Genomic DNA, 19,135 nt, shown 5'->3' with positions numbered 1-19,135 from the left:
TTTATGCCGCTATTAGAGAATTTGTCACACTTTTTCACCTTCACTTAGGAACCTATCAGTCTTCCGTCTAGTATGAGCCAAACACCTCGTCAGTATTTGCTTCCCACGAACTTGCCCAGTGCCCACAGCAGGCAGTCCGTAAACACTTAACAAGTGCCTGAAGATGCCTGGGCTCTTGGCTAAGGCTAAGGAAGGTTAGAATGTTTGCAGCTGTGTTGGAGATACTTTTTCGTGTGCATCCATTTCAGGTTAACCAATGTCCCCGCTCTGCGGTGTCAGGCGCAGTGTGAATTTGTGAAGTTTGACCGAATTTGGGATGCCGGGATGTGAGCTCTCCTCCTCCGCGCAGGTCTTGGTTCTGAGTCGAGGTACACACACTCCAGCGCTGTTCTCCTGCTGATAAAATAGTGCGGTCCATACCCATGGCCATCTGCATGTGCATCTCCCTTTTCCTGGACGAGGAGTGTTTAGATGTAAGTGGCATCTCATAGTCCAGTCATTGTATTCAAATCCAACAAGACACCTGCTCTTCTACCAGAAAATAAAAATGCTTGCATAATGGCCAACCCCAATCCTTCCTGTGTCTAAGTTCTTTCCTGGATAAAACTGAGGCATCTTTCAAATCCCCAGACTTATTAACCTTTAATATGTTTGTTCAAGTACTTACCAAAATGTGAATGTTCCCTTGTCCATTCAATAAACACTTGATGAGTAATAACTACAGAATACCCCTCTGAAATAGTGGCCATAGGAAAGCAGCTTTCAGTATGCCTTAAATTACACCTCTGAAGTAGTCAATGCATTTAGAGAAATGGCTCAACTAAACTCAGTGCAGAAAAAAATAAATCTTTAATCCTTCGTCCTCTGAGTTGAATCTGTTTTTAAAGAACTGCACTCCTTGAACTACCTAAAAGTTAGAACGGAATCTGAGTGGAAACAGCAGTGACATACCAGTCCTGGTATGCACAGTGTGCTGCCTTGTGACTCTAAAGACACAGACAGGGAGTCTGCTCTGCACCCAGTGCCTCTGGGGTACGGTGGAGGGAGCATCTGAGAAAGAGCCAGTCTTGGCAGAACCCCGTCATTGCGTTCACATATTCCAAAGACGACAGGTTTGGGAGCACTCAAGTTCTTGACTCTGGGTGTGACTAAATTTGATTTTTGCCAACTTCAGAACTTACAATGGTACGTGCAGCTCTGAGAGCCCAGGACCTGCCTGAGCTACGAAAACAAGAAAGCGCATGCTCTCCCTCGGTACTGATTTCCTCAGCAGCAGGCTGAGATTTTTATGATGTTCTCTAAGATCTCTCTCCTATGAACGATACATAAGACTTTGAGTAGGGAGAATAAAGAGTGCTACAGACTTATCCATGTCGCTTCCTAACTGGCATTTGTCGCAGCAGTTACTTATGATTTTTGTGCTAATTGCGGTGTTGTCTGCCCCTACAAGAGTTCACACAGACACAGACAGCAGACAGACAGAGAGACAGCAGATGAGAGAGGAGAAGAGGGGAAGGCAGAGAGTCAGAGAAAACAGAGTCCACTAGTTTTGCCAAGAATGAATAAAAGGATTTAATAATTGGGACAATTACTAAAAGATCGAATGAGAAAATGTGAGACACTTCATTCAACATGAGTAGCCACCGCATTACTATTGACTCTTGTTTGCTCCTCTTCATCGATGCACGAGGTGACTGATGGGCAGTATGTCCCTTATGTCCCTGTTCAATACAGCCAATGTGAACCAAGTAATTACTGCAAAAGCCTAATGGACTTTCTTGGGCAACACTGTTAGTGAATTATCTTGTTTGCCAAGTCTATCAGTCACCACATATGTAATATCCCAAGGAAGAGTCAATACAATTTTTAGGGCACATAGAAGTTAAATGGAAAGTCATAACATAAATGCCACCCACAAAAGCCAGGTAAAGTGTTCTTGGGAATGATAGAGCATCTGTGGTGGTTTGAAAGAAAATGGCCCCCAAAGGGAGTGACACTATTAGGAGAGGTGTGGCCTTGCACACTTGTTGGAGGAAGTGTGTCACAGTGGATGTGGACTGATGTCCCTTTCCCGCAAGCTTCCCTCAGTGTGACTTTCAGTTGATGTCTTATTGCCTGCAAGATGTAGGACTCTCCATTACTACTCCAGCAGCAGGTCTGCCTGCACTCCACCGTGTTCCCCATCATGATGAAAACAGACTAAGCCCCTGAAACTGTAAGAGAGCCACCCAATGAAATGTTTTCTTTGTAAGAACTGCTGTGGTCATGATGTCTTTTCACAGCAATAGAAACCCTAACTAAGACAGCATCTGAAGATGAACTAAACAGCAGGAGCCTCCATTCAAATGGAACAAGGTCACCCAGTGGTCTGCTTACAAAGACAAGCACCTCTTCGCCAGGAAAAAAGGAGAGGGCTTTACTCTCTTAAGAGAACATCAAGAGACCAGGTGTGGTGGCATCTGTCTTCCATCCCAGCACTCAGGAGACAGGGACAGGGAGATTTCTAAGCTCAAAGCTAGCCTGATCTATGAAGCAGGTTCCACGCTAGTAAGGGCAGCATAGTGAGACTTTGTCTCTAAAGACAGAAAACAGACTATCTCAGCAACCATTGATTGTCTACAGCTCTTCGTCCCCAAGCAGAGACTGTTCAATGGGCATGGGAGGAGTTCAGGGAAGAGGAGTAAAAATGATGCAAAAATGGTACTCACATGTAAAATCCACAAAAAAAGAAAAAAATAATAATAAATGATAAATAATGTCAAGAATTTTCACAGCCCTCTACATGGTCATGAGTGACCTCGACTGCAGCTAAGCTGACTTCCCAGCAAGACACTGGGTTTGTACCAGCACTGTAAATGCCCAGGATAAAGCAGAAGTGACTGCAGCAGTGGCAAAATCGCACTAATATAGCTAACTTTCACAAAGCTCCTATCACGGAGCCCTGTGCCTCCTCAAGTTCACATGCCCCAAACCGGGGTGTTATCATACAATAGAATTTCCCCCAGAGGAAGGATATGTCTTAAGGGTGCTTTTTCTAATGAGAAACGGTTTGAAATGCTATGTAGATACCAATGGAGTCATTTATTAGCAGTAATAATGGTAATGAATTTCCCAAAGCATTCTAACAGGAAGCCCACACACTCAAAAGAAAGAAAAGAGATGACACAGTGAGGTATATATGTATTACTAACTACTAGGAGGCTGGAGTCAAAAGATCATTTGAGCTTATTAGTTCAAGATCAACCTGGAAATCATAGTGAGGCCATGCAATAAACATATATATATAATTTGATAACTATATATATAGTTGTAGTTATAGTTACAATATATAGTCGTAGTTATATATTATATATAATACATAATAATATAACATGTTATATCAATATATGGGAGGAAAATATATAATAAATATATTTTATTTATATATTTATCCATAAAATATTATATATATTTCATATTATATATTTATATTATGTGTAATAAAAATAAATAAGATATTTGTATATTTTATTTTGTGAATGATATAAAAGAATTTATTATATATAAAACTCATAATTAAATGTAAATAAATATATATGGGAGGAAAGTTGTCGGCTTGTTTTCTCTTCAACTTCTAATTTCCTTTTAAAGAATGATGAAAACATCCAACAACAAAGCCTGAACATCAGCTTTGGGTAGCTGAAGCTCACGCTGGCCACGTTATCAACAAATAAAGATGGTAAGCAACACTGAGGTGTGCTGCAGGAGCGAGCCCCTCGGGTGCCAGTGCCCTGCAGGAGCGAGCCCCTCGGGTACCAGTGCCCCGCAGGAGCGAGCCCCTCGGGTGCCAGTGCCCTGCAGGAGCGAGCCCCTCGGGTGCCAGTGCCCTGCAGAAGCGAGCCCCTCGGGTGCCAGTGCCCTGCAGGAGCGAGCCCCTCGGGTGCCAGTGCCCTGCAGAAGTGAGCCCCTCGGGTACCAGTGCACCGCAGGAGCGAGCCCCTCGGGTGCCAGTGCCCTGCAGGAGCGAGCCCCTCGGGTGCCAGTGCCCTGCAGGAGCGAGCCCCTCGGGTGCCAGTGCCCTGCAGGAGCGAGCCCCTCGGGTGCCAGTGCCCTGCAGGAGCGAGCCCCTCGGGTACCAGTGCAGCGCAAGAGTGAGCCCCTCGGGTGCCAGTGCACTGCAGGAGCGAGCCCCTCGGGTGCCAGTGCCCTGCAGGAGCGAGCCCCTCGGGTGCCAGTGCACCGCAGGAGCGAGCCCCTCGGGTGCCAGTGCCCTGCAGGAGCGAGCCCCTCGGGTACCAGTGCACCGCAGGAGCGAGCCCCTCGGGTGCCAGTGCACCGCAGGAGCGAGCCCCTCGGGTACCAGTGCACTGCAGGAGCGAGCCCCTCGGGTGCCAGTGCCCTGCAGGAGCGAGCCCCTCGGGTGCCAGTGCCCTGCAGGAGCGAGCCCCTCGGGTGCCAGTGCCCTGCAGGAGCGAGCCCCTCGGGTGCCAGTGCCCTGCAGGAGCGAGCCCCTCGGGTACCAGTGCCCTGCAGAAGTGAGCCCCTCGGGTACCAGTGCCCTGCAGAAGTGAGCCCCTCGGGTGCCAGTGCCCTGCAGAAGTGAGCCCCTCGGGTGCCAGTGCCCTGCAGAAGTGAGCCCCTCGGGTACCAGTGCACCGCAGGAGCGAGCCCCTCGGGTGCCAGTGCCCTGCAGAAGTGAGCCCCTCGGGTGCCAGTGCCCTGCAGAAGTGAGCCCCTCGGGTGCCAGTGCCCTGCAGAAGTGAGCCCCTCGGTTGCCAATGCATCGCAGGATCGAGCCCCTTAGGTGCCAGTGCCCTGCAGGAGCAAGCCCCTCGGGTGCCAGTGCACCGCAGGAGGGAGCCCCTCGGGTGCCAGTGCCCTGCAGGAGCGAGCCCCTCGGGTAGAGTATGTTCCCAATGCAGTAAATCTAGATTGTTCTTCTCAGGATCTTTGCAAAGCCTGACCATGTCAGATGACAAATAAAGGGAGTTGTGTTGAATAAACACGTCTTCCTTATTCTGTGAACAGTGTTCCCAGTCAAGGAATGCTCCCCTGGGAAATTATTTTCCTCTTCGAAACCCCATTGCTTTATACCATCCTCATTTTTCAGGATTCCAGATCTGTTAGTGAATAGTAGGTATTAATATACCACACATGCAGCTTACACAGCTAAGGGTGGATATACCATTATCCCCATTAGTAACAAAGGCATGCAGGTTCAGAGAGGTGACTTATCTTCCCCAGCAGAGCACAGTCTATGAAGAAACTAGAATTTGAATTCACAATTTTTTAGATTCTTGTGACCTTTTCTTTACACTGTGTTGTTCTCATTGATGATAATATTTGGGGCACTAGAGAGATTGCTCAGTGGTTAAGAGCACTGGCTGCTCTTCCAAGGGACCCAGATTCAGTTTCCAGCACCCACAAGGCAACTCAAAACCATCTGCAATTCTAGTACCAAGAAATCCAATGTCCTCTTTTGGCCTCCATGGCACCAAGCATGCATGTGGGGCATACACATACATGTAGACAAAACCCCACACACATGAAATAGAAATAAAGGAAGAAATTTAAAGATTTGTCAAGTTTTTAAGCAATCTTAAAATAGGCATACAATATTTTTCAATGCATTGAAGGTAAGATCACAACTCAGATTGCTGCGCTTATTCCTTGAGACAAACCAGTAGTTTCCAGACTTCTTGCTGTTGCTTTATTTCCACAATATCCTCTCTGCACAAACAGTAGCTATAGTCGGTCGCTATACCTAATGGGGAAAGCTAGGCCTGCAGGTCTGTGCCTGAGGAGAAAGTCCATCATGTCAAGTGAGTTATTGTTAATTCAAATTCTGCACCAGCACTTTCAGCATGAGAATAAATATCTATGTCTTACCACTGCCATTTTATCTAATAATACTGGAATTGAGCTCAATTCAAAATTCCAGCTGTCATGAGCAACTCACGCTTACGCCTCATGAATAACCTCTCATCAGAAAAAGCAGTGCAATCAGACTGATGGAGCAGTTCCTGTGGTTTTCATGGGAGGCAGGAACTGCCCAAACATCCTAGTATCAAATCTTGACAGTTCTCTCCTCGAGCTGTCGGTAGATTTCTTTTTTATAAACAGTAATCCATTCCCACCACGTTTGCTACCTTGTGGACTGTGCTGGAGCTTTCTGCGCAGAGCCCATGAATTTTTGCTCGCGTATAAACCTAGGATGTCAGAACTCATCGCTGCTGCCTTCCGTGTTGTCGTAGGAAGCAGTGTTGGATGTGCAGACTTATGTAGAGCCCTTAGGTGATCAGGGCTGACTAGTTCACGTCTTAAACTGAGACTGGTTGAAGACTCCAGTAGAAACCGTGACAGGGACTTAAGTTTTTCAAATATGAAACACAGCTCACCTGTTCCTTAAAGGTGTGAAAATGTTACACAGTTACCTAAAACACTATTGCTTGCAGTAGTAGGATCTTTCATGCAGACATATTTCTTTTAAATGATATGTGGAGACCTGACCATTGATTTATATACAAAAATATTCTAAATCACTAGGAAACATGAGGTCCATCACTGTAGTCTGTGAAACAGTCCGCATAAACTGGCAAAGTATGTCCATTCAAGAATGTGTTACTGGTTTGAAAAATCCTACCAGAGGAAGAAAATTCCTGTTGCTAAGATGCCTTAAAAATAGCTTGAAATGATCCTAGCTTGATTTTGTGGAACTATATAGAACATATCGCAGGCTTCTGGAATGAATGAGACTAGTGCTTTGCCCGACCTCTTTGAGTGAATGAAGGTGATGGTACAGCACACTTTTTATTTTTATGGGCATTCCTTTCATCTTCATGGATTACTTTAAACACATTCCAGGTAGGGGAGTGAGCGCGGGAAACTCTATGTGAGCCCCCACTCAGCCCAGCCAAATTCCCAGTCCTTCAGATTCCCTTATTTCCCATAAGGCATTCACAATCCAGAAAAGTAAGCTCGCCAGTGATGAGCTGGGTTATTTGGTGTCTGACTCATGACTCCAAGCTGAAAGTCTATTCCTAACTGCCCACTCTTCTCCAACGCTGCTTCCTCTCTGCTCTGTCTCAGGCGGTCAGGAACTTTATTCAATCTGTCACTGTTTTACCGTTCCATCGTCCGCAGTGCTGTTATGAACAAGTGGTGCAAAAGACCAAGGACGTCCTGACCAGAGAACATTCTGCCAAGAAAGTCTTTCCAAGCACGTCTCCATGCACAGCAACAGAAAGCAGCTCTGCAGACATGTAGAAGGCTCTTAGCTGTCTTCTAAAGATGGTAACAATGACCAAAATGCATGTTTTGGTTGGGTTTGGGTTTTAACTACTTTTTCTTTACTTTTTAAGGAAATAAATCAAAGCAGGGTCATTATTGATTTAGGGTGGAGTTTTTTCCAGTTTTATTGTCCATCTATTTTCTACATCAACCCAAACTAGACAACGCATAATTCTTCATCCAGTTATCAACAGGTCACAGCCACCCCTACTCTATAAACCCAGAGTCCTTCTGTTTTGTTCCAAACTTACTCTTGTTCCATTCTTAGTTCAGTTAAGTCTCGATCTATATCTTACTATTTGTACTCTGTGTAGTGGTGGCTAAAGTTCTAGTGTTTAGAATCATACATGGATTTTTCTCATCCTATATAAACTACTTTGATATCTTTGTTTTTGAAGGTACAAGCTTCCAGAAGCTTATTCTTGCTGGTTAGCTTTCATAATGCCAGAAGTGGCTATGCCAGAAGCTGGAGGAAAAGAAAAAGTTAACAATCAACTTCCTCAACTTTCGATTTTGCATGCTATAATGCTAGACAAGATAAGCCTACTGGTATAGTAATGACATGACTGTTGTTGGGATTTAACAATTCAATGTCAACTTATTTCTGATTGGATCTAAGTGAGGCCTTCTCCACAAGACGGAGTTCATGCTAAGAACTGGGGACCTGGTCAAAGGCCCAAGGCTAGGGAGGTCATAGACACCAAAGAGAATTACTGCTTTTGTTTTGTTAAATGAAGATGTTGTCAAACTGCCTCCTAAACATTTATGCCCATAGACTAGTGCTGCCCTCAACCTTGATCGATGAAACTTCTCATTGAACTGAACGGAAACAATAAAGAGATCCATGGCTTATCAAGGTGTTGAAAACAAGTGGCTGTTCTCAATTTTAAATAGTTCGCCTATATTACCCTCTCCAGGGTTCAGGAGCATTTCAGAGGAGGACATGTAAAGAATGTAAAAGCCACACTATGAAGAGAGCTGTAAAACACTGTGCTGTGCAGAGAACAAGGCTGTGGCCCTCATGAACTCACTTCGGTTGTCGTCACCTACCTAGGGTTTGCACAAGACTGAGCTCATAAACTTGCATAGATAGAGAAGGGACTCACAGGTCCCAGCCCCCCCTAGGGAGTCATTGGCAGTCTCAGACCGCTGGAGAAACGATGTCATTGTCCTCGGTGATGTGAGTTACTTAAGCTCCGGTGGATGGTTCCACACCCATGCCCATCCAGGAAGCCCTAGCTGAACAATGGGTCACAAAACAAAACTAAAAAAGACTAGGAGGTAAAGGGGGAGAGGGGTCAGTGGAGGTTAGAGGGAGCAAGAAGAGGCTGAAGAATGTGTGACCAGAATGTATTAGTTATGTCTATAAGAATATCAAAGAAAAAAGAAAGTAAAATAGTTAAGTGAAGTGTTTTTAACCTTTTATTAAAAAAGTGAATTTCCTCTCATCCTGACCCTTAGTGTCTGACTCACTCATTTGCTTGGCATTTTTTGGACCCCAAACCCTCACAGAAAGGGAATTAGGAATATGTTATCCATGGTCAATGCTGCAGACAGCAGTGTGTGGCAGTGCCAAGTTTATAAGCTATGAAGTCATCATCCCTCCCAGGGAAACTTGGCTGTGACTGCTGTTTAGTGATGTGTTTACACTTAGGCTAACCAAGAGCTTGCCTGCCCATAAAAGAGAAGAAAACTGTCTTCTTTTCCTGTCCTACAATTATTGAAGGTAATAGAGACATTGACATCTCCTACACTCAAGGATAGACTAGGAACAGCCTTGAAATGGATTCCAGTATGCTGATTAGTTTAAATTGCTCCTCTTATTCACTAAGACATTAAAATTAATAGTTTTGTTCCTCTTAAGTGTATGCAATAGTATGCTACTGTGGTTTTAAGTAATACTGTCCAGAATAATGCCAACAATAAAAGGATTGTTTACACTTACTTCCATAGCTACACCGGCTTTAAAACATTGACACATGAGCATACTTTATTTTTAGTCATTTCTTATCCCTTCATTGACATCTATTTTTAAAGATTGCATTAGTCAATGAAGAAATAGCATACTAAAAAGTATACTAATCCATTATGGTCCTGGGGCTCTGAAGGTATGCATGTACAGGCATTAGTGTTTAGAATCATACATGGATTTTTCTCATCCTATTCTTTCAGATCCCCAATCCTTGCCCCCACCCACAACAAGAACATGAATTGGTAGAGTGGTGAGCTCTCAATTAGAAGCAGAGTCTTTTGTCAAAGAATAGAGTGGGATAACTAACCCAGAGTGAAACAAAAGGAAATCGGAACCATGGTCTTTCTTTTAGTGGGAGCATGCCAACCAGCTAGCTAACTGGACAGAATGTAAGCAGTTAATTAATCTTAAAAGAAAACCTGATATCCTTTTAAACCAAACCAGTAGCCCACCATTCAGCTCTCATCTCACTCACAAACCTTCACATCTAGTATCCAAATATCAAGAAAATGAGCTGGGGAAGGAGAGATGGCTCAGCAGTTGACAGTGCTTGCTGCTCCTCCAGCGGCCCTGAGCTCAGTTCTTAAAACCCATGTCCCATACCTCCCAAACATCTGTAACTCCAGATCCAGGGATTTCTGATGCCCTCTCCTAGCCTCCACAAGTATGCACCCATGTCACACAGGCATGCACACATGTGCACAGAAATAAAATTTTTTACTATAAATCTATTTAAAAGAAAACAAAATTAAAATCAAGGAAAGAAGGGCCCATGAAAAAGCAGAGATCTCTTCTAAAACTAAGCGTACAACTCTTTCCACCATAAGTTAGGGCCCAATCTAGGCTTCCGTTTCTTGCTAAAGACTCTTTTATGATCTTTTAGTGCCTGTGATTTGAGCTATTTATTTTCTTTTCCCTCCTCTTCTTCAAATTTTGTCAGCTTTCCTCATAAAATTCCCTAAATGCATTCATTTCCCTAAAATCTTATGTTTGTGGATCTTCAGCACACAGTGCTAGGAATTATGACGACATTAACTGGTCTCCTTAGCTCCATTCCTTATCTACTCTAACGCTGCATATCACAGTACACAGAAGGAAAAATAGTCCAAGTTCTGCCCTTAGCAGGTTTCTCACCAACAAAAGCTCCTTCTTACCTATCAGAAGAAGCTGAACGTGCTATCTTATGAACACAGAAGGGCAAGTATTTGGGGACAGTGAGGGAGCCAGTTGGAGGAGAGGGCATGAGAGGACAAGGGGGCGTCAACAAAGTACATGATATGCATATGTGAAGATGTCATAATTATTATATCTTACGGTAACATATAAAGGTGGGTGTCTCTCTATGTAGTCTTTGCTGTCCAGGAACTCACTATTTAGATCAGCCTAGCCTCAAACTCACAGAGATATGCCTGTCTTTGTCTCCCAGTGCTGAGATTAAAGGCATGAGCCCCCATTTTGGGCATTTATGCCAATCTTAAAATTAAATAAAAAACAAAAGTTCTCTATTGCGCCTCATCTGACAGCCACGTCTGCTCCTCCCTGCTAAATCAATCCTTCCCACCACATTCTACCCTGTGAAATGAACACCCAGTCCAGTTACCTGCTGCAAACAACCCTTTCCTCCAACTTACCTACAATGCCTACTACAACCGCAGTTTGGGGCCATGTGTAGAACTATCTCCTTCATTTAACCTGTTGACTCTTGAGCAAGAAGGCAGTCTATTGCCCTGATCTAGTACTTAATTTTAGTATTGGAGTCATTTTGCATATTGGACCCCTTAATTCCAACTAGATCATCAACTCCTATTTTGTTTTTATTTTTGTAAGCGTGTGTATGAGCATAAAACGGGTAAGGAACATGCATGCTACTGCGTGCACAGGGTGGTCAGAGAGCAACTGTGTGAAGCTGGTTCTCTCTTCCACCTTTATGTGGGCCCCTGAGGTCAAATCCAGGTCACAAGGCTCACACACACACACAAAAAAAAAAAAAACTTTGCCAGAGTCATCTCATCATCCCTGAACTGCAAACTTGTAGAGCACAGGAATTGTGCTTCATCCATCTTTGACTTTCGACAACAAGATGCTCAGTTAGAAGTCAATTCTTTAGAAACAATGGTTTAAAAAATCTTCTCCATTGGGAGGGAAATGGAAGGTGAGGAGGAGGCAGAAATTTTTAATAATAATAAAAAATAAATAAATATTCTCAAAGCATTGAGTTACAAGAAAGTTCTAAAGAAACACAAAATTAAGATATGATCTAAATTAACAATGACAGAAACTAGGGATGCCTCTTCTATACAAATCATTTATACAATCCCGTCAAACTTTTCCTTTTCTATAGTGTGTATGATTGTAGTGATAAGAGCAGTGGGGCTGCGTCCCCAACACCCCAGCTGCCTGCTCAGCTAGCTTTTGCCCCGAAATAACAACACACAAACTGTATTCATTTAAACATTGCTTGGCCCTTTAGCTTTAGCCCTTACTGGCTAATTTTGATATACCAATCAACCCATCTCTAATCTGTGAGCACCAGTCTTACCGGGAAGATTCTAGGTCAGAGCTTCATCGTGTGTGTCTGCCTGGGAGCAGGGCATAGCATCTCTCTGAGGCGTCTGCTCCCGAGAGGAGAGCTGTTGAGTCTGAGCTCACTTCCTCTTCCTCCCAGCATTCTGTTCTGTTTACTCCACCTACCTATGTCCTAACCAATAAAATGGACCAAGGCAGTTCCTTTATTAGCCAATGACCTTCCTCCATCATATGATTGTTTTAATAATATTTGGCGAGTAATTTTTTAAAACATTTTATCCATAGAGCAAGGGAGAAAGTTGGCTACATCCCAACAATGGATTTGTTGTGTTTTGTTGAGCCTATTGTAAAGCATTTGAATTAGCTGCTAGTGTTTTAAAATAAGACTTCATGTTCCTAGCTTACCTTGTATATCTAGCTGGCAAGTCTGGGTCAAGGTGGATTATGTTTTGATAGTTATGGGAAATATGTACTAAAAGTGATATTAACCATTCACTTATTATGCATTATATTAATTTATTTACATTTTTAAATTGCCAGTGACAATTGTTAAAAACACCATAGCATTTCTGAATGTTCATTAGGAAGTACCTGTAAATAGGTTTATTATAGTTGGTTTTTTTTCTTTTTCTTTTTATCACACTTTGAATTTCACCTCAGATTATTCTTTCCATCTGGCCAATCTGCTTGTGTCAGAACACTGACTTTCAGATTCGCTGCAACTGCATCAACCAGAAGGGGTCTCTGGCTTGCCTGATATTGGAGGGGCTCTTGGCAGCAGCTTGAGAGGCCTAAGCTTTCTTTAATTTGTTATTTTAAAATCAAAAGTAAGTCAGGACAAATGAGTTTTGTATGTTTATTTGCTCTTTACTTATATATAATGCCATTTCAAAATGAGACATTAGAATCCTAAACATATACTCACAAGACTCTGGAGCAGCAAATTTTACAAAAAGCCTACTGTTGGCCTTCAAACCACAGACTTACCCCAATTCGATAATAGCAGGTGAAAAGTAACCTCCCTTTCTCAAATTGATGGTTTATAAAAACAAAAAATAAACAGAGAAGCACCAGAGTTAAAAAACATCATATATCAAGTGGATCTAACAGATATGTATAGAATATTAAACACCAAAAAAATACATTCTCAGCAACCATGAAAGTTTCTCTAAAATAGACCACATATTGAGACACAAAACAAACCTCAGCAAACATGAAAATATTGAAATAACTTCATGTATATTATCTGATCACAAACAGTAAAACTTGAAATCAATAGCAAACTCATAGAGATTAAAGAACACTGCTGAATGATGAGGAATACAAAAATAAATTAAAATTTCCTGGTAATAAATGAAAATGAAAATATAACATGAAGTAAATGAAAAGCCTCTGAGATGCATCAAAAGAGTCCTCAGAGAGATCGTTATAGCTCTAAATGCCTACATTTAAAAAGATCAGAATGAGCACAAATAAATAATGCTGCATTTCAATTTTTTAAAATATTTCTTTATTTATGTATACAATATTCTGTCTGTGTGTATGTCTGCAGGCCAGAAGAGGGCGCCAGACCTCATTACAGATGGTTAGGAGCCACCATGTGGTTGCCGGGAATTGAACTCAGGACCTTTGGAAGAGCAGACAATGCTCTTAACCACTGAGCCATCTCTCCAGCCCCATCTCAAAAATTTTTAAAAATAAGAACAAAGCAAACAAATCTAGTCAAAAGAAAGAAATCGTAAGACAAGGGTAAAAATTAATAAAAAAGAAACAAAAAAGTCACAAATCAGTTAATCTAATAGATAGTTGGTTGGAAAGATAAAAGGGATTGACAGACCCTTAACCAAATTAACAAAAAAAAAAAAGAAAGGAGGCCAAATTAATAAAATTAGAGATGAACAGGAAAACATTACAAGAGACACCAAAGAAATTCAGAAACTCACAAGGTAATACTCTAAAAACTGATAGATAGTCCATTAAACTGAAACCCTAAAACAAATGGATGGATTTCTGTATACATCCAAATAGCCAAAGTTAAAAGAAAAATCAACAACTTAAACATAGCCGCAGCAAATACAGAGAACGTGATAATAAAAAGTCATGGCTGGAAAGATGGCTTAGCAGTTGCTCTTTCAGAGGACCAGGCTTGATTCCCAGCACCCACATGGCAGCTCACAGCTGTCCATAACTCCAGTTTCAGGAAATCATATGCCCTCTTCTGGCTCACAGGCTTTGCATACATGTGGTACACAGACATACATGGAAGCAAAGGACCCTACATATAAAATAAAATAAATCTTTAAAAATAATAAAGTCTTCTGACAAAAATAATATAATATACAACAACAATAACAACAGGTCCACATAGATTCACTGTAGAATTCTACCAGACTTTCAAAGAACTATCAACAATAGTTCTCAAATTGATCCAAAAAGCAAAAACAAAAGTAGCACTTCCAAATTCTGACTACAAAGCCAGGCAAGATATCACAACAAAAGAGAGCTGTAGACCAATATTCTTGGTGATCATAGAAGCAATAACTCTTTTTTTTAATTTACTCTTTACTCATATATTGCATCCCAACTATGGATTTTCCTTTTTTTTCTCCTCCCATCTCTCCTTTCCCCACATCCCCTTTCTCCTCCCTCCTCCTTTTGACTCCTCTAACTTTCCCTTCAGAAAAGGCCAGGCCTCCAAGGGATATCAACCAAACATAGCATGTCAAGTTAAAATAAAACTAGGCCATTCTGGTGAGGATGTGGAGAGAGAGGAACACTCCTCCACTGCTGGTGGGAATACAAACTTGTACAGGCACTGTGGAAATCAATATACCTCAATATACCCAGGTATACCACTCCTGGGCATATGCCCAAAGGATACTCCATCCTACCACAAGACAAAAGCTCTTAATAAAATTCTTGCAAGCCAAAATGGGACTCAGACATGACCAAACTGATTTATCCTAGAGACACCATGATGGTTCAAAACACATTAGTTCAATAAATGTAGTAAATCATATAAATAAATTTAAAGACAAAAATCACATCATCGTCTCAACAGATGCAGAAAAGGTCTCTGACAAAATCCAACATGCTTTCATGATAACATTGTGTCAAGTGGGTGCCCCCCATGAACAAGCAAACACACAAAATAAATACATAATGAACAAATAAAATAAGAAAATGTATTATGGTGATAAATATGAAAAGTAAATTTTCGTATATTTTTAAGGTTATAGAAGAGTAGTTAACACAAAAGTAGCATAGAAGAACCTAAAGAGATGGGTAACTCTCATCTCTGTTTTTGTTAATGTTTGAATTGTGAGTCTACATTCGTATATAAAATAATCAACCCTTAATACCTGAGACTGTGAGCTTACTTGGACAGAAGATTTTAAGAGGGTGATTAACAAAGGCCTTTTTTACATGGAACTTATCCAACATGAGGGTGTCATATGACAGGTGCAACCAGAGCCTGAGGAACCCAAGGTGCCAATATTACTGCTCCTTTGAGCTTGGACTTCCAACCTCAGAGTTGAGAGAAAATAAAACCTTTGTTGTGTAAATCAATCAATCTATGGTATTTTACTATGACATTATAGACAAATTAATTCAATATTCAAGTGCAAAATGTCATCAGTGAATTAGCTATGGTGTATATACTTTGGTTAAGCAGTAACTTTATTTTTTATTTTGTTTTATTTTATTTTATTGAGGTATACATTTTTCTCTGTTCCCTTCTCTGCATCTCCCCTCACCTTAAAACCTCTCCCAAGGTCCCCATGCAAACAATTTACTCAGGAGATCTTGTCTTTTTCTATGTCTTATGTAGATTAGATCTATATATGTCTCTCTGAGCTGAAACCATTTGGTCAAGGGCTTTATTTTTTTGGTTGGGAGACTTTTGATGACTGTTTCTTATTTCTTTAGCAGTTACAGGTCTATTTAATTTGCTTATCTGGTCTTGATTTAATTTTGGTAAGTGATATTTATCCAGAAAATTGTCCATTTCCTCCTCTAAGTTTTCCAATTTTGTGGAGTACAGGTTTTCAAAATATGACCTGATGATTCTCTGGATTTCCTCTGCATCTATTGTTATGTCCCCCTTTTTATTTCTGATTTTGTTAATTTAGATATTCTCTCTGTGTGTGTTTTGGTTAGTTTGGATAAAGGTTTGTCTATTCTGTTGATTTTCTTGAAGAACCAACTCTTGGTGTCACTGATTCTTTGTATGATTTTATTTCTATTTTGTTGATTTCAGCTCTCAAATTGATTATTTCCTACTGTCTAGTTCTCTTGGGTAAGTTTGCTTCTTTTTGTTCTAAAGTTTTCAAATGATCTGTTAATTCACTAGTGTGGGATTTTTCCAACTTCTTTATGTAGACATTTAGTGCTATGAACTTTCCTCTTAACACTGCTTTCATTGTGTTCTATAAATTTGAGTATATTGTGTGGTCATTTTCATTGAATTTTAGGAAGCCTTTAATTTCTCTCTTCATTTCTTCCTTGACCCATTGATGATTCAGGTGAGCATTGTTTAATTCCCATGTGTTTGTGGGTTTGCTGGAATTAATATTGCTGTTGAATTCTAGTTTTAAGCCATGATGACCTGATAAGAAGATACATGGGGCTATTCCAATTTTTTTGTATTTGTTGATGTTTGTTTTGTTATCGAATATGTGGTCAATTTTTCAGAAACTGTGAGGTGCTGAGAACAAGGTATATTCTTTTATGTTTGGATGGAATATTCTATAGATGTCTTTTAAGTCCATTTGAGTCATAATATCTGTTAGTTCCTTATTTCTCTGTTAATTTTTAGTCTGATGGACCCTTCCAGTGGTGAGAGTGGAGTGTTGAAATCTCCCACTATTAGTGTGTGGGACTTAATGTATGATTTAAGCTTTAGAAGTGCTTCTTTTACATATGAGTGTACCCTTGTATTTGGGGCATAGATGTTCAATATTGAGATGTCCTATTGATAGATTTTTTTCTGTGACTAATATGAAATGTCCTTCTTTGTCTCTTTTGATTTGTTTTAGTTTGAAGTCTATTTTGTTAGATATTAGGATATTAGGTTAGATATTAGGATAGTTATACCAGCTTGTTCCTTATGTCCATTTGATTGGAAAATTTTTTTCCCAACCATTTACTCTGAGGTGATGTCTGTATTTGAGGTTGAGATGTGTTTCTTATGTGCAGAATAAGGATGGATTCTGTTTTAGTATCCAGCCTGTTAGCCTGTGTCTTTTTATAGGTAAGTTGAGTCCATTTATATTAAGGGATATTAATGACCAGTGATTGCTATCTCCTGTTAACTTAGTTTTTGTTGTTAGTGATGTTAATTTGTGTGGTTTTTTTCCCTTCCTTGGGATTTGCTGCTGTGAGATAACCAATTGTCTGTGTTTTTGTTGATGTAGCCAACTTCCTTGGGTTGGAGTTTTCCTTATAGTACTTTGTGTAGGGTTTGTGGCTAGGTATTGGTTCGATATGGTTCTGTCATAGAATATCTTGTTTTGTCCTTCTATGGTAATTGAAAGTTTTGCTGGGTATAGTGGTCTGGGCTGGCATCCGTGGTCTCTTAATGTCTTCATAACACTTGACCTAGACCTTTTGACTTTCATTATCTCCTCTGAGAAGTCAGGTGTGATTCTGATAGGCCTGCCTTTATATGTTACTTGGCCTTTTTCCTTTGCAGCTCTTAATAGTCTTTCTTTATTCTGTATTTTAGTGTTTTGATTATTATGTGGCAAGGGAACTTTTTTTTGATCTATTCTCTTTGGTGTTCTGTAAGCTTCTTGTATCTTCATAGGCATATCTTTCTTTAGGTTAGGAAAAATTTCTTCTATGATTTTTTTTCTTCTATGATTTTTTGTAAAACGTATTTTCTGTGCTTTTGAGTTGAACTTCCCCTTCTTCTATAACTATTATTCTTAGGTTTGGTCTTTCCACGGTGTCTCATATTTCCTGGGTATTTTGTGTTAAGCTTTTGTTAGATTTAATGTTTTCTTTGGCTGATGAATCTATTTCCTCTAATGTGTCTTCAGCACTTGAGATTCTCTCTTCTATCTCTCATATTCTGCTGTTTATGCTTGTGTTTGTGGTTCCTGATCATTTTCTCATGATTTTTTTCTATAATTCCTTCAGCTTATATTTTCTTTTTTTTTCTCTATTTCAGTTTTCAAGTCTTGAATAGTTTCTTTTGTATGTTTCATTGCTTTTTCTTGGTTTTCTTTTAGGGATTTATTGATGTTTTTCAATTTTTTTGTTTGTCTTTTCCTCCATTTCTTTGATGGAATTTCTCATTTTCTCTTTAAGGGCCTCAAACATTCTCCTGAAGTTACTTTTTAGGTCATTTTCTTCTTCATCATCCATATTTGGTTGTTCAAGTCTTTCTGTTGTAGGGTCACTAGATTTTACTGGTGTTGTGCTGTTCTTTGAGGAGTTGTAGGTGTTCTTACCTTGTCTACCCATCTTTTCTTCTAATTGGTGTAGTTAGGGCTGTGACTCTGGTGATCAATCTTCCAGGTGCCAGTGGATCCAAGGCTCAGATGGTTGTTCCTCATGGTGCAGTCAGTGCCACGGTTCCAATCACCCCATTGGTCCCTTCCTCTTCCTGTAGGTTGCTCGGTGCTCCCAGGGTTTGCTCTGCTACCATGGAGCTCACTGTCTCAGGCCTGCTCTGGCCTAGGTTGCCATCTCAGAACTGTTTCTGTAAATGTCTCTGGTCTGGATCCACTCCTGTAGATGTCCCTGGCTTGGGATTGGTCCTGCTGGAGTACTGGCTCAGGCCTACTCCCTTGAAGGTCCCAGACTCTTTCCTGGACCCACAGAGGTCTCTGGTTCCTACCTACATACTCATAGATCCCAGACTCATGCCTGAACCCAGAGAGGTCTCTGGCTCCAGCCCACTCCCTCAGGGCTTGTTCCCTTGTACCTGCTTCTGTGGAATTCACCGTGTCAGGTCTGCCCCAGCCTAGGTCAATCAATGGCTCAGTCCTGCTTCTGTGGAGCAAGCTGCCTCAGGCCTGCTCTGGCCTAGGTCACTAGACCAGTCCTGATTCCGCAAATGTCCCTCGTATGAATCTGCTCCTGCTCCTGTGGAGTTCTCTGCCTCAGACCTGCGCTGGCCCAGGTCACTGGCTCAGTCCTGTTTCTGTGGAGTCTGCTGCTTCTGCTTAGTTTGGGTTTCTATTGCTGTGAGGAGACACCACGACCACAGCAACTCATATGAAGGAAAACATTTCATTGGGGTGGCCTCACTTACCGTTCAGAGGTTCGATTCATTTTCATCATGGTAGGACATGGCAACATGTAGGCAGACATGGTGCTAGAGAAGGAGCTGAGACTCCTACATCTTGATCCATAGGC

Source organism: Microtus pennsylvanicus, chromosome 1 (genome assembly GCF_037038515.1).
Source record: "Microtus pennsylvanicus isolate mMicPen1 chromosome 1, mMicPen1.hap1, whole genome shotgun sequence".
Lineage (NCBI taxonomy): Eukaryota > Metazoa > Chordata > Mammalia > Rodentia > Cricetidae > Microtus > Microtus pennsylvanicus.
The sequence above is the reverse complement of the archived record's forward strand: the minus strand, read 5'-3'. Positions refer to the sequence as shown.